Here is a 16,035-nt window from a genome sequence, read left to right on the forward strand (position 1 = left end):
CAATGTACTTTCCTGAGACAATCTGTATGAAATGTTCTTGTTGATATTTTCCCTTTCTTCTTCAATTTGTATACAGCCATTTGTCTCCTGCAGTCTTTCTGCTTTCTTTGTAAACAGCAATCTGTTTTGTATTTGGGTGTGTGTTGCATAGTCACACTGATGTAATCATTATGCATACGAAGGGATGAAAATGTACAGGACAAGAAAATTCTGTATGGTCACATGGGCAATATAATCACAGTACATAAAGAAGTTATGATTCACTATTGTAGTTTGTTTATATAATTATTTACACAGGACTGGAGTATTGTCAATACCACTGTTTGCAATGATTGGGTAGATACAACTGGAACACAGCTGCATTCTGTTATTGTCCATTTGTTAGAGAAGTAGCGTGTACTATTTTCAGACAAATGGGACACTTCAAATCTTGATCCCAACTTCACATACTGAATCTAAAACCTCTTTGCTGCTAGCAAAGAATTAGTATCAAAATTCATTAATTTTAGTACCAAGCTAGCTCAAATTGAGGGCACGTTCCATTTTCTTCTTGCTTAAGATAGCTTCTTCAATTGCTCCTGGAAAGTCAGTGGGCAAAACAGATGTTACTTGTGCAGTAAAATAAACAGGAATAACCTATGTTCATAGATTCTACTGAGACAGCTGCCTTGCTCTGTGGCCACCATGTGTAGTGAGCCAGCCAGAAAAGCAGGCATGCGGCTGCTCTCAGACCAGTCAGGTGCATTCTTTGTGCCCTTATTCCTTTAAGTAAATAAAATAGATTTGGACGCCCAGGATTCCAAGCCAGTGTTGTGGCACCAGCAGTTAAAGTGCCACTAATGCCATCTGTCTTGTGGGTTCAGCTCCTGCAGAGGGCAAGCTTTTTACTTGTACTTTCTTAAAATTTAACTTTTATTTTTAAAGAGAAGTCTGCCTTATTTGGCCATTACTGTCAGGAGGTGTTGGAGAGGTCTGGGAAGGGTTGGGGATGTGGGACTGGGACTAGCAGTGGACAAGAAGAATGGGATCGTGGCAAACTGGCCTGATACCAGCGGTAACCTTGCTCTTCTTGCTGATAAGTCCCAGCCCATTTATTGCCTGCCATGATAACAGCAGGGAACAACTATTGTTACAGCAGGACCCTGCTAAATAGATCCAGTTTAAATAAAAAGAACTTGAAATCATCCTTGAATGAGAAACAAAATTTCAAAACTGTCTGTCAGTACCTTCTAGAAATGTATACATATTCAGTTAGGTCTAGGGAATAGGCATAAGCAACAGCAACCTTGAGGCTAGTACAAATCTCTCTCTGTATCTGCTTGATTCTGTTAAAAAGGCACTCATAGATATAAGCAATGGCTTTTTTAATCGCTAACCATTAGGTTTTAGTCTGAAGGACAGCAAGAGTTCTGTAAAACAAGGGATACCTTGATTTTCAAAGTCTTATTAGCATGTCAAAATCTGGTATTTGCATGGTCAGATTAGCACTTAGACATATAAATTCCCATTTTTCAAATACAGAACAGCCAATTCTGACAACTGAACCCTAGTGTGGAATGAAGATTTTCCTGATTTAAGTGGCTTAACTAAAATGTCAACTCATTACTATAAGAATGTTATTCTGTATTAAATTAAAGGCCTCATTTAATTGCTTTCAGGTTTCTCTGGGTTGTGGTTTTAATCTCTGTAATGCAGAAAAGAAACAGCAACATTTTGGTGTTCTGCTCTATCTGTCTTGCACGGAGTTACGAAGCAGAATGAATTTATTGGTGGTAAAAGAGTAGTGGAAAAATTAAAGATAATTAACATGGACATTGTTCAATACTGAACTGAGGGGAAATCGTTAGCACCAAAACAGTCTGATTACTGTGGGGAAATGCCAGTGACATAAATTGGATGTATACCTCTTTAGACCATAAAACTATTCCAGCAGTGAAAATTTCACTTCTAAAACCATCTAAGGTTGCCAAGTGAGGACAATCTAGTCACTGGTCATGTCATTTGCAAAATCAAACACTTTACAAGCATGTAAAGGAATAATTAAGGAAATAGTAAAATGTTACGGTGGCCACGTGATAGTCAGTGCGATCTATGGGTGCTCAGCACTTTTGAAAAATCAGGTCACTTTTATTTTAGGAACTTAAATATGGATATGGGAGCCTTATTTTAGTCATCCAGAGCCAATCTCCCTTTCAGTCCACCTTCTATCCTAATAACATGTCTCCTGAATGGAAGCATGCTTGCAGTCTACATTTGGTCTTCCCTGCAGTTTGTGGTCACTTATGCTTTATCCCGCTTATTGGTCTTTGATTATGTGATCAGTGTGACACCTGGCTCCTCCTATTCTGTGAGGTCCAGGGGCAGTTCAGAGTTGTTTCCTCCTGAAGAGAAAAATCCCACTCAAAACTCTCTCTCCTGGTTTGAGGTCACTGAGAGGAGTTTCCTTCCTCTCAATAGAAAGAGGGGTTTGACAAGGAGCAGAAGGCAGGTCACGGACTTTATCAATAATCTGCATTTTGTGTTCCGAGTTTGAAAATTATCCTCAAACAGAAGTGTTGGTGTACTACTCTGCCTGTGTACAATATTCTGTCCGATGAGGTTTTGCCTGTGAAGAACAACACATGAACACATCATGTTCCTAATATACACTCTCTTAACATATGGTGCCCTCAGTACATTGGGGTGGCTTTGAAAAGAGCTTTTACCTCATATACACATTACTATACATATTAGCATCTGAAAACTCATTGTTTTCATAAAATCAGTTGATGGATGATCCAGCATTTGCAGATTACTCCAGGGCTGGCGGGGAGATTGTAATCTGTACATATAACAGAAATCACAGAACTGCACATTCTCATCTGTACTACCAACAATCACAATCCAGCCAATAGCGTGCTGGAGTGAAGTGCTGTAGAATCAGATATCAATTTAGATCTTTGATGTGCTTTTTCCTCAGACAGTTTGCTATAGTTTCTTATTCTGGTTTTATTCCTTCTGCCATTAAAAGATGCACTCAAAACTAGCACTTGTACATAGGGATGGCCAAGACTCAGGATTTCTGGTTTGCAAGCAATTGCAGCATTTGGAAATTTGTTTTTTGCAAGTTCTTATGAGCTGGAAACACCAAAATATCATATTTCCAAATAGAAATTTGCTCCCTGGACCAGCAGCTGCTGAGTGAAATTGCAGTGGTGAAACTGGCAGTGAGCCTAGAAACTTTGAGAGCCCCAGCAACTCAGGGTTCTCAGGACTTCCACGCTCCTTGCCATGGAGATCACCATTATATTTTTTTGCCTCCTTCATTCTTCTCCATGCTGTCCTTTCTAAGACTGATACCAGTGCTGGTACATGAATTAGTTATCCAGAGATGCTGTCATTGACCTGTCGGGGTCCAACCCTAGACCAAATGCTGCTCCAGGCGAGGATCGTCTTTGGGACACCCCCTCCATTTGTTAAACTTTGCAATACCTTATTTTTTATTGCATTTGTAGCCCATTTCATTACTTTGATGCATGATTTATCCCTGTCATATAAGATGATAAATTTGCATGCTAGGATCTGTAAATATGTATTTATTCATGCCATATATAAGCAAGTAAAAAATTCATTTACTCTAAGCTTATAGAAACTTTTTAATTTTAAGAATACCTGAAATGTGCTAACATCAGGAAATTGAACTGTGCACCAACATTGGGTGGACCAGTATTAAATAGTGTTACAGTTGGTGGCAGAGTTAGAATGTTAACCCTCGTCCTGTAGTTCAAAAGGTCACTTTTCTCGCCTTTGCCCTCGCAAAGTGAAGCACAGCATCGTAGAGATCCAAAGACTGAAACATTTTATTTCAAACATTCTATTTTCCCTTTTGTTGCTAACAACGAAAACAGCACCCCGATCCCAGCGCCTCCCAAGCCCAGCACCCCAGGTGGTCGCCTGCCCCTAAATTTGGCCTTGGACCCCTCCACAGGAGCTAGACTGCATTGCAGAGGTCTCTAACCCAAGCAGCAAGAGTTCTTGTCCAAGTCCCATTTTCCTGTACCACTGAATGTCTGTCAAGCCATCAGACTAGTTGGGTCTTTAATTTTCAAATAGCAACACTACTAATCAAAGTGATCTTAAAACAGGCATCTGACCTTAGAAGAGAGAAGGGACAGGTTATTTTTTTAAAAAAAATCTTACACTAGCAGTCAACAGGAGGATTCAGACAGAGATCCAAAGGTCACATAGTGGGTCAGCTCTCTGCATGATACCTTTGCATAACTCCTTTTGCCATGAATGAGGATTACATTCATTAATTGGGAGTGGAGGGAAGAAAGACTTAATGTACAAGATCACTGACAGCTTCCTAATTACCAACGAAGCAAAATCAACAATGATGTCATACAGTATTGGCTATGGTGTATTTTGCATGTTAAATGCACTTTTATATGGGTATTTGTTAGGTTGTAATAAAGCTGGGGCCCTGTGTCACTAATTAATTTATCAAGAAGCAGATTAAATGAAGGGTGAGAGTGTTCAGATGATGTTGATTTAGGGCTATCTAATGTCAGTAATGGGTGGAGCCAGACCTGCTTAAGAAGGCACAATTCCACAAGTTCTCTGATGTACAGATTCTGTTTTTAGGAACAGACAGATGATGCTATACAAGGGTGTATCTGCAGGAACTACGTATGAGTGACCAGTGCCATCTGTTGGTAGACAAAACTGAGGCATTCCCCTCTTCCTGTAAGATTAACATGCTGCATACAGCAAGTGCTTCCAAACACCAGAACATGCATATTTAATGCAATAATGAAGACATAAATGCCTGCTGGGCATACATTGATGATACTTAATAATAGATAATAGTAATACTATTCATGTCATCACTGCATAGTGCTGTATACAACCCCTGCCTATCATCATGATCGTCTTGGGGTTTTCAAAATATTCTTCTTGCAAACAAACCATACTGTTAGGTCCCATTCCCTGGAACAGGAGCTAAAGACAGTGGCTGTAGAATGAGCCACTCCATGATCTTAGAAAAGGAGGACTTGTGGCACCTTAGAGACTAACCAATTTATTTGAGCTTAAGCTTTCATGAGCTACAGCTGACTTCATTGGATGCATACTGTGGAAAGTTTAGAAGATCTTATTATATGCACACAAAGCATGAAAAAATACCTCCTCCCACCCCACTCTCCTGCTGGTAATAGCTTATCTAAAGTGGTCACTCTCCTTACAATGTGTATGATAATCAAGGTGGGCCATTTCCAGCACAAATCCAGGTTTTCTCACCACCCCCCCCCCACACACAAACTCATTCTCCTGCTGGTAATAGCTTATCCAAAGTGACCACTCTCCTTACATTGTGTATGATAATCAAGGTGGGCCATTTCCAGCACAAATCCAGAGCTTGGCTGTAGACGATAGATCATGTGGTGTGGTCAGGGTGAAAGCTGGAGGCATGTAGGTAGGAATAGCGGTCAGTAGGTTTCCGGTATAGGGTGGTATTTATGTGACCATCGTTTATTAGCACTGTAGTGTCCAGGAAGTGGATCTCTTGTGTGGACTGGACCAGGCTGAGGTTGATGGTGGGATGGAAATTGTTGAAATCATGTTGGAATTCCTCCAGGGCTTCTTTTCCATGGGTCCAGATGATGAAGATGTCATCAATATAGCGCAAGTAGAGTAGGGGCGTTAGGGGACGAGAGCTGAGGAAGTGTTGTTCTAAATCAGCCATAAAAATGTTGGCATACTTATGTTCAAAGCTTATGCTCAAATAAATTGGTTAGTCTCTAAGGTGCCACAAGTACTCGTTTTCTTTTTGCAAATACAGACTAACACGGCTGTTACTCTGAATCCATGATCTTACTAGTGCAGCTCAGAGTTTTGAAAGAGGAGTGTGACACCAACAGACCCCGGTCTTCAGCAGGCGGGATCGAACCTGGGACCTCAGAAGCTCAATTCATGAGCCTCTATTGCATGAGCTAAAAGCCACGTAGCTCTTGGTTAAGGTTGTAGAGCAGACTCATTAATCTCTCTCAAAGTGGTCTTGTTGCCACTACATGGGACAGAGCACCACACCCAGGAGGTGTGTGGGTTACAGGAGCACTCCTGGGAAAACCTATTTTAAAAATAACAGTGTGACACAGTGATATATAACTGAATATCTAAGCTGTTTATTTTAACTGGAAAATTACCTTCTCTTTGTTTTACAGACACATCTTTTTGCCAGGGATTTTTCTTGATTTTTTTTAAGGCTGCTGTGGTCAGTGAGTTGGTTATAAGATGTAGTTTACCGCCAAGAAAAGTGAAATAATATAGATTGCAGTGCATGACATTTGAAATAACGTCTGAAATCTTGCAGTGCCTCTGCTATTGTGCGTAATCTGACAGATACTTTGAAATTTCAAAACCTGAAATAGCTAACTGAGTCATATAATTTGTTGTATTAGTATTATTTCTGTAACCACATGCCCTTCTGTTAAATTGTTTGAACTTTTCCTCAGTGCTGTGATGAGGTTGCAGTTATCAGAGTAGGTTGGTTGCCTGCAACTGAGTATGAACAATGCAAAATGCTGATCACAAGCTGTATTCCTGGTAGATAGTATAAAGTTGCATACCACTCAGGGATCAGACAGGGATTAATTGCACTTAGCCAGCACCCACTTGAAGAGACTATTGACATTAGAGAAAGTGTTTTTGATTACTGAAGATTTGTTCTGCAGCTGAGCAGCAGAACTGCAAATTAAACCCAACTTCCTCAGTGTGAAGCATGAAATCTATACCAGCTAGCATCAGCCTGGACCCCTTGTGGAAGGAGCGTTCCCATATGATTATAAATATTTGAATGCTCCACTATGGCTTTTTAAATCTGGGGGAGGAGAAGATTAGAGGCTCTCTACAGGATAGTTTAGCTTCCTTTTATTAAATAAACTACTCCTGCAGATGCATTGTTTTTGTAAACTTTTTAATTTGGCTGTAATTTTCAATACATCTTGCCTTAGGTTATATCTTCATTCCTAAAATAGATGTGTTCTTACTATAAACTCCTAGTGGAGATAGGCACAGGTAGTTTTCATCTTGATAAAGTTAGTTGAGGTCAACACTTATATGCCCCTCACCTGTGGTTTAGCTAATGGAGGTAAAAACTAAGTGTTTGTCTCAACTATGATTTTACATCAACATAACTAACTCACGTTAGCTATCTCAATGTAAAAAACACCTATTTTTTACAATAAAGTCATAGCCTTAGAAAATACAACCCTTGAACAGGATTCAGCTTTGACTACAGCTGGGCCACTTTGCTCTGTTAACCCATCAGCTCTCACAAGCAAGTTCGCCCTGGTTTAGTATTTGGATTGAGGACCCCATAGAATACCTAGGTGCTGAATGAAATGGTTATTAATAAATGGCATTGTTCCTTGGAGTCAGTATAACCCTCTTAAATGTCCAACATGAAGAAATACAGTGCAGTTGGAGGTGCTGCCGTTTGAATGAGACATAAACTGAGGTCCTGACCATTTAATGTCACTAAAGATATCATATTTTACAGGAGTAAGCTTCCAAGTTTTATGCAGTGGCTGGGAGTTGGGTGGGGATTTTTATGGTGAAAGAAAAACATTTGAGAGAGTTAGAGAGAAACTGAATCTATTTTCTTAACCCTTTCCTCTCCATTTCTGGTTCACCTTGCAGTTATAAATGTATCTTCTGATATAAAAGCAAAACCTCCCTCTTTCTCCCAACATATACCATGCACATTTTGACTATGTAAATATATGATGTTTCATCATAATGATCACATTTTGCAAAATCATTCAAAAACTTGAATACTGCTGCAAAATCCATAAAAAAGTCATTGATGGAAAACCTCAGAGTATTCAGAGTTCTTGATCAGGTTGCACAAGTGTACAGTTCCTGGTTTTGGATGCTGATCTCAAATTTCTCCAGACCTGCAGAGATCCCCCACTGTGCTCTGACACCCTTCACACTCCTTCTCCCCAACAGAAACTTGCACCATTCTGCTTGTTGTCTTTTCATCAGCGGTGTTGTGGGCTTTTATCTCTGTCTGGCTGATATGCTGTCTGGTGTGGCTCACAACTGTGAGTGCCAACCTCAGGGCAGACTCTCAAGAAGCCTGGCAGAAACCCCAAACTGGTTATATGTTCTATAATTAGATATCACCAACACTGTAACAAGTGTGAACATGTAAAGCACTATAACAGTCTTACCATGGAATCACAGACAGTCTCCTTGGGCTTTCCAGTCTATCTTGCTTTCCAGGCAAGTTGGACTTAGTGATAGATGAGTCACTTTACACCAAAAATCACAGCCATACGCAGGGTACTTCCAGTCCCAAAGGACCAGTCACTTACCCAGATCAATTTGTACCTTAACTCTCACACCAAAGACAATGTTTGTAGCCAATCCTACAGTAAACTACCTAAGGATTTAACTAAGAAAAGAAATGAGAGGTTAAAGAAGGCGAGCATATACACACAAATGAGTTACAGTCTGATTCCAAAAGGTGACTGAGTTATAGTAATTTGTCAGCTCTGAATGTCTTTTAGGGCTAACCCAGATTGACCGTGGGGATCTCTGCTTCTGTTTCGTAGCTCTGGCCATGAGAGAGTCCAAACAGCAAAACAGATGAAAAATTTTCTCAGCTATTTTTATTTCCTTCTTCCAGAATTCAAGCTGATTGGATGAGTCCTATTGCACATAGCCTCTTTGTGGGTGTAAGGGGTAATGAACAAGGTATTTGTATTGTGATGTCCCAAAGTGGCCCATTTAACTTCGATAGGCCCTCTTGATTGGCAGGAGATGATCAAACATTTTTACACTTACAAAGAAAAGCTTAAACATTACCTTATAGCATGTGATAAAGCTATTATAAGTGAGTTTAATACATGCAGCAACTTACAAGCAGCTCATAAAGTCTAAATACATGGTTATGAATTCAATACCCATCTTAATTATACTAACACACAGGTGAAATAGACTGGTTTCCAGCACTGAATTGGTCAGGGCTTGGCTGAGGCCTAAAGACTTGGCAAGAGCTGGCCCCTGGTCTGCCTGTGTCATTTTCACGATACTGCCTCTTCTTCTTTGAGTAGTGTCCCTGTGGGTGCTCCACTTTAGGTGTCTGTGTGCCCCTGCACCTCTAATTGGAGATTTTTGGTAGCAGTGTCCCTTTGAGCCTGCACATGTGCTCTTCCTCCCTCCTGTTCTGCCTCAAGGCTATTTAGCACCTCATGGGCAGTTGGTCCTTCCTTATCTGTGTCATTAGCATAAGTAGTATTTGTTTTGTTACCTTTCAGAGTAACAGCCCTGTTAGTCTGTATTCGCAAAAAGAAAAGGAGTACTTGTGGCACCTTAGAGACTAACCAATTTATTTGAGCATAACACCACCCTATACTGGAAACCTACTGACCGCTATTCCTACCTACATGCCTCCAGCTTTCACCCTGACCACACCACACAATCCATCGTCTACAGCCAAGCTCTGCGATACAACCGCATTTGCTCCAACCCCTCAGACAGAGACAAACACCTACAAGATCTCTATCAAGCATTCTTACAACTACAATACCCACCTGCGGAAGTGAAGAAACAGATTGATAGAGCCCGAAGAGTTCCCAGAAGTCTCCTACTACAGGACAGGCCTAACAAAGAAAATAACAGAACGCCACTAGCCGTCACCTTCAGCCCCCAACTAAAACCCCTCCAACGCATTATTAAGGATCTACAACCTATCCTGAAGGATGACCCAACACTCTCACAAATCTTGGGAGACAGGCCAGTCCTTGCCTACAGACAGCCCCCCAACCTGAAGCAAATACTCACCAGCAACCACATATCACACAACAGAACCACTAACCCAGGAACCTATCCTTGCAACAAAGCCTGTTGCCAACTGTGCCCACACATCTATTCAGGGGACACCATCAAAGGGCCTAATCACATCAGCCACACTATCAGAGGCTCGTTCACCTGCACATCCACCAATGTGATATATGCCATCATGTGGCAGTAATGCCCCTCTGCCATGTACATTGGTCAAACTGGACAGTCTCTACGTAAAAGAGTAAATGGACACAACTCAGATGTCAAGAATTATAACATTCATAAACCAGTCGGAGAACACTTCAGTCTCTCTGGTCACGCGATTACCGACATGAAAGTCTCTATTTTACAACAAAAAAACTTCAAATCCAGACTCCAGGGAGAAACTGTTGAATTGGAATTCATTTGCAAATTGGATACAATTAACTTAGGCTTGAATAGAGACTGGGAGTGGCTAAGGCATTATGCAAGGTAGCCTATTTCCCCTTGTTCCCCCCGCCCCACCCCGCTCCCCTCAGACGTTCTTGTTAAACTCTGGATTTATGCTGGAAATGGCCCACCTTGATTATCATACACATTGTAAGGAGAGTGGTCATTTTAGATAAGCTGTTACCAGCAGGAGAGTGGGTTTGTGGGGAGAGGGGGTGGTGAGAAAACTTGGATTTGTGCTGGAAATGGCCCACCTTGATTATCATACACATTGTAAGGAGAGTGATCACTTTAGATAAGCTATTAGCAGCAGGAGAGTGGGGTGGGAGGAGGTATTTTTTCATGCTTTGTGTGTATATAAAAAGATCTTCTACACTTTCCACAGTATGCATCCGATGAAGTGAGCTGTAGCTCACGAAAGCTTATGCTCAAATAAATTGGTTAGTCTCTAAGGTGCCACAAGTACTCCTTTTCTTTTTGTTACCTTTGTTCTCCCTAAAAGTACTCAGGCTAGTGTTTTATTTTATTTTATTCCTTTGGTTTAAGAAAAAGGAAAAGAACTTCACTTTCCTTCCCTGTCTGGGGGCATTCCCCGCCCCCCTCCCCAGGCATCTAGTAGACTCATATTTATTTTCTTTTTCAGTTTAAAATAAAAAAAGGAAAGAGGATGTTCTTCTGCATATTCCTCCCTGCTAGAGGATGACAACCCCCTGCCCAGGGGCTTGCCTGGCTCTCTCTGCTCCAAACGGTGCCTCTCCTGCCAGGAGTCAGTTCCTGTAATGGCCAGACACTCACTGTGCCTGGGAGACCCTCACAGAAGTGCTTTACCTGCCACATCTAAAACTGCAGCCTCACAGGAGCTGGGAGCTGAAGTAAAAATTCCTCCCTATAGAGAAAACACTTCAGTCTGCAGGGGACTCTGGTGGGTGTTGACCCCGGATCATCCCCGGAGCTTTCACTTCAAAAGGGGTCTAGTGGTGAAGAGAAGGAGAGAGAGAGAGAGAAAGAAGAAGCCACCAGCAGACTCCCCCTGGAAAGGCTCCTCTGAGCAACTGGCCAGCCAGAGGGGTGTTCCCTAGTGCGGCCATCTCGGCACAGATCCCCGAGCAACTGGCCAGCCAGAGGGGTGTTCCCCAGTGCAGTTGGGCACCGAGCTCTGGAAGCTGAAACCTGAGAAGGGGCTTCCTGCTGTGAGCTCTGCCCTGCCCTGAGCTCTGCTCTCTGCACAGACAAGGGGCTTCTGTAAGCTCTGTGCTGCTCTGAGCTCTACTCTGGGCAACTACTGCACCGAGAGGGGACAGTTACCGGACCATCTCAAAAAGAGGGGCACAGAGAAGCCCTGTGGTCAGCTCTGCTTCCGCAGGAGGCTTCCACCATCGTGCTCTGAGGCAACAGTACCTTCCCCGAAGGAGAGGGGACAGTTATCGTACCATCTCTAAAAGAGTGGCATAGAGAAACCCTTTGGTACCAGATGCAACAAAACTTCCATCTAGGAAGTGTTTTGCACCTTCCCAACCATTGATAGCGTCTACAAACACTTCTCTGGGGTTCCAGATGAGCCCATGGTAACACAGGTGCTCTGATACTCTGGAGACCTGTGGCCTCAGTACCCAGGAAGAGACAATTACCATACCATCTCTAAAAAAGTGGCACCAACAAACTTTTTGTATTGAGCAAAACTCTCTTTTAGGGACTGCTCTGCCCAACTATCAGTACTGACAATGTACCATGGACTCTCCTCTGTGGTACCAAATGAACCCATGGTACTGCATGAGCTCTGGTACCCTGGAGACCTGATGATTGGGGAAGAACCCCCCATTACTTAGTAGCAGGACCCCAGTATCAAGCACATCCCAGCACCCAGAATCGCTCTTAGCACTGGGCTGTATACTGCCAATACCCCAGTCAGTGGCACCCTTACCCACTGATGAATCTGACACTGGCCAGGAGGAGATCATTCCCTGGCCCCTCAAGGTGGCCCACCACCACACTACAAGGGTCATCCCCAATTCCATCATGCCAACTGCCCATGCCTGCCTTCCTGCCTCTCCCTTCCAAGGCCATATTGTAACTCTTCGGGTATATACACACACATAGCACGACCATCTCCGATGTTTCTCAGGGAGAGTCCACCAGATGGTGCTACAGCCTGGCACCTGAGCCAGAGCAGAAAAGCACCTGAGCCAGGACAGGGGAAAGCTTTTTCAGAACAGGAAAGAAGGGAGAAGAAGAAAAAAAAAGAAAAAAAAACCTGAAGAGGAAGCTCCCTCTTCAGCACACTTCTCCTCATCTCTCCCAGATGAGACTGTGCTGCTGACCCCTCATCACTAGGTGAAGATTTAAGAACTTTCTGGATCTTACCAAGAGGGTGGCCGACGAGCAGCAGATTCCCTTACAGGAGATGGCAGATACACATCACAAGTTGGTGGAAATTCTGCACACTACCTTCTCATCTAGAACTGTCCTCCCAATTAATGAGCTGATTCTAGATCCTACCAAAATCATCTGGCAGAGCCAGCCTCCATTGCACCAACCAGCAACAAAGTGTAAACAAAAACAACCCTACATTTCTACCCAAAGAGGCAGACTTTGTTTTCAACATCCACAACCCAACTCCATCATAGTGGATGTGGTTAATGCATGAAGCAAGGGACATAATGCCAGGTCAACTCCATATGATCAGGCTTCGCAAGATGGCATATTCATTGACAACATTACTGTTTAGAGTCATAAATTACCAAACTGTCATGGCCAAAACACTTTTGTTAAACTTGGGAAACCCAGGATGTTTCTGAAACATTACTGGAAACACAAAAAGAACAGATTCAGACCATTCTTAGAGAAAGTCAGTTAATAGCCAGACCAGTCCTAGAGACACCACTGGATGTAGCTGTTACAGCTGCCCACCCAGTCTCCATGACAGTGGTAGTGTGGTGGGTTGTGGATTGTTTTTTTTTTTTTTTTGCTACACCTCTCTAGATTGCCCAAAGAGCCACAGACTTCCAATTTGAAGGGCCAAACTCTTTGTGGAGAAGACAGATTTTCTCTCCACATCCTGAAGGATTCTCGGACCACACTACACTCCTTAGGCATCTACACTGTGGAACAGAAGAGAAGATATACCTCTCAGCCACACCACAGATCACAATCTTCTCAATACTCACCATCTCTGTTATGAGCCACAGTGTAAAAGGCCCAGGGCTCAAAAGTGAGAACAGTCCGCACCCCAGTCCATGACCTCTCAAACTGCCTCTTATAAGCATTTTTATGAGCTTGTCGGGGGCCTGAACAATGATACCTTACAGCATCAGCTGCCATCTATACATCTGTCATGCCACTCAGAAGTCATCTTACCTTACTTCTCAGCAGTTAGGACCAGCTCTAGAGCAAAGAGATTGATTTCTAGCCCTGAATCTACAGGGTGCTTACTTCCATATCTCAACACAACCATCATACAGGAGATTTCCTACTGCTTACCTTTGGGGCAGGATCATTATAGGTACAGACTGCTCCACACGGGGTATTCTCCAAGGTTCACTTCATTGTAGTGGCATACTAACCCCGGTACAGTGACTGGACTTTATCAGCACCAACCTGATGCAGTACAAGCAAGAGCGCTCCTTTCACTACCCACATTCACCACCCTGGGACACATGTCTCCCTAATATGCTGGGGAGCTCACCAACACAACAACAAGGTTCAGGACAAATGGCCTTCCACAGAAATGACCTTCAATACCACTCTTTTGGGGCTAAGGGCTATTAGGAGTGCCTGTGCACAAACTCAGCCTTTCATCAAAAACAATGCACAAAGGTTATGATGGACTTAATGTGACCTGTATGTTTTGTATAAACTGCCAAAGAGCTGCCAGATCTCCCTCCCTCTTCAAGACAGCATTCAAACTTTGGTATTGATGCACCCATCACAATGTGCTAATCTCAGCTGTCTGTCTACAAGGGATACAGAACGGGATAACCAACAGTCTCAGCTGGAATTTTCTCACGACAATGAGCGTATACTGAATTCAGAGGTGCTTCAAGATATAGCCACCCTTTGGGGAACCTGGCCTATGGATCTCTTCACTACTTATTGGAACAAGAAAGGTCCTTGTTACTGCTCCAGGGCCGGCTTGGGGAAACATTCACTGGCAATTGCCCTCATCTTCCCAGCAGACAGGGCCCACTTGTATGTCTTTTCCCAGTTTCCTACGCTATCCAAGATTCTGTTGAAAATACAACGAAACAAAACGAGAGTTACTGTGATTGCCCCTCTCAACTATGACAAGTCTGGTTCCCTTACCTGACGCAGATGGCAATATGCCCTCCTGTTCCTCTGACGTCAGCCCATTCCTCACCCGCTCTCTCAAAACAATGGGCTGACCCTTCACCCCAACCCATGGGTCCTCCGCCTCCAGGCTTGGATCTTTCTTTGTTCCAAGGCTTAGAAGCAGAATGCTCTGACAAGCTGAAACACATGTTGCAACACAACCGCAAGTTGACCACTCCACATACCTATCTGCAAAATGGAAACGACTCCCAAGTTTGTACCATTCCAAACGGACAGACCCAACCTCATCTTTCCTCCCTCTGATTTTGCACTACTTTTTAAACTCTCACTCAGCTCCCTTAAGGTTCATCTCATGGTGAAAACTGCTTCCCGCTTGGAGTTTGCTCAACCACTAATGTGTAGATTCTTTAAGGGCATTGGGACTCTCTTCCCCCATGTGACACCACCCGCTCCAGCCTGGGACTTTAATCTAGTTCTCAAGGCTTGGACTAGACCTCAACCTGAGTCCAGGGCAACTTGTTCTCTCTTACACCTGTCCATGACGACAGCATTTCTAATTGCCATCACCTCAGCTAGGCACATAGGAGAAATAGCGGCCCTGATGGCACACCCATCATTCATGGCCTTTGTCTTTAAAAAAAAATAAAATAAAATAAAATAAAAAATAACTCTAAGGGCATATCCCAAGTTTCTCCCTACTTTTTCTGCACTTTCCATATGAATCAACAGATCCATCTCCCTGTTTTTTCCCAAAACCACATTGTGACAACTGTGCATATGCTAGATATTAGAGGGACATGAGCATTCTACTTGGACAGGACTAAGGACTTCAGGAAATCCCCTAAACTCTTCCTTTCATCCACAGAAAGATCCAAAAGCTCTGTGATATCTCCTCAAAGACTATCCAAATGGGTCTCTAGTTGCATTAACCACTTAGCAAGGGCGCAACTTGCTCCCGTCCATACGCACTTCATGAGATCAGTTCCTACCTCAATCACATTCCATAGGGATACCGCTATCTCCCCAATCTATAGAGCAATGATTGGGGCCTCTGTCCATACTTTCGCAGAACATTATGCGATCACTGAAGATTTGGCTGCTGACACCATCTTCGACTCGACCGCTCTCTCTGTAGTAAAAGACTCCACTCCGAAGTCCCAGCCTCCAGTGGTGGCTACTGCTCCGGAGTCCCCTAAAGTGGAGCACCCATAGGGACACTACTCGAAGAAGAAGAGGAAGTTACTCACCTTGTGCAGTAACAGTGGTTCTTTGAGATGTGTGTCCCTATGGGTGCTCCACAACCCGCCCTCCTCCCCTCCACTTCGGAGTTCTCTATAGAGTTCTGTGGTAGAGAAGGAAGTGAGGGGGGTTCACCAATGCAGTGCTAAATAGCCTCGAGGCAGACCACAAGGGAGGGAGAGCACATGCGCGGGCTCAACGGGACACTACTACCAAAAATCTCCAATTAGAGGTGCAGGGGCACACAGACAC

At 43.3% G+C, this 16,035-nt stretch overlaps 1 protein-coding gene across 10 annotated transcripts in view; it reads left to right on the forward strand.

The window, feature by feature from the left end:
* Nucleotides 1-16,035, forward strand: part of IQSEC1 (IQ motif and Sec7 domain ArfGEF 1) — a 718,643-nt gene that overhangs the window by 307,489 nt on the left and 395,119 nt on the right. The gene's annotated exons all lie outside the window — the stretch shown is intronic.

This window comes from Lepidochelys kempii, chromosome 7, assembly GCF_965140265.1.
Source record: "Lepidochelys kempii isolate rLepKem1 chromosome 7, rLepKem1.hap2, whole genome shotgun sequence".
NCBI classification, from domain to species: Eukaryota; Metazoa; Chordata; order Testudines; family Cheloniidae; genus Lepidochelys; species Lepidochelys kempii.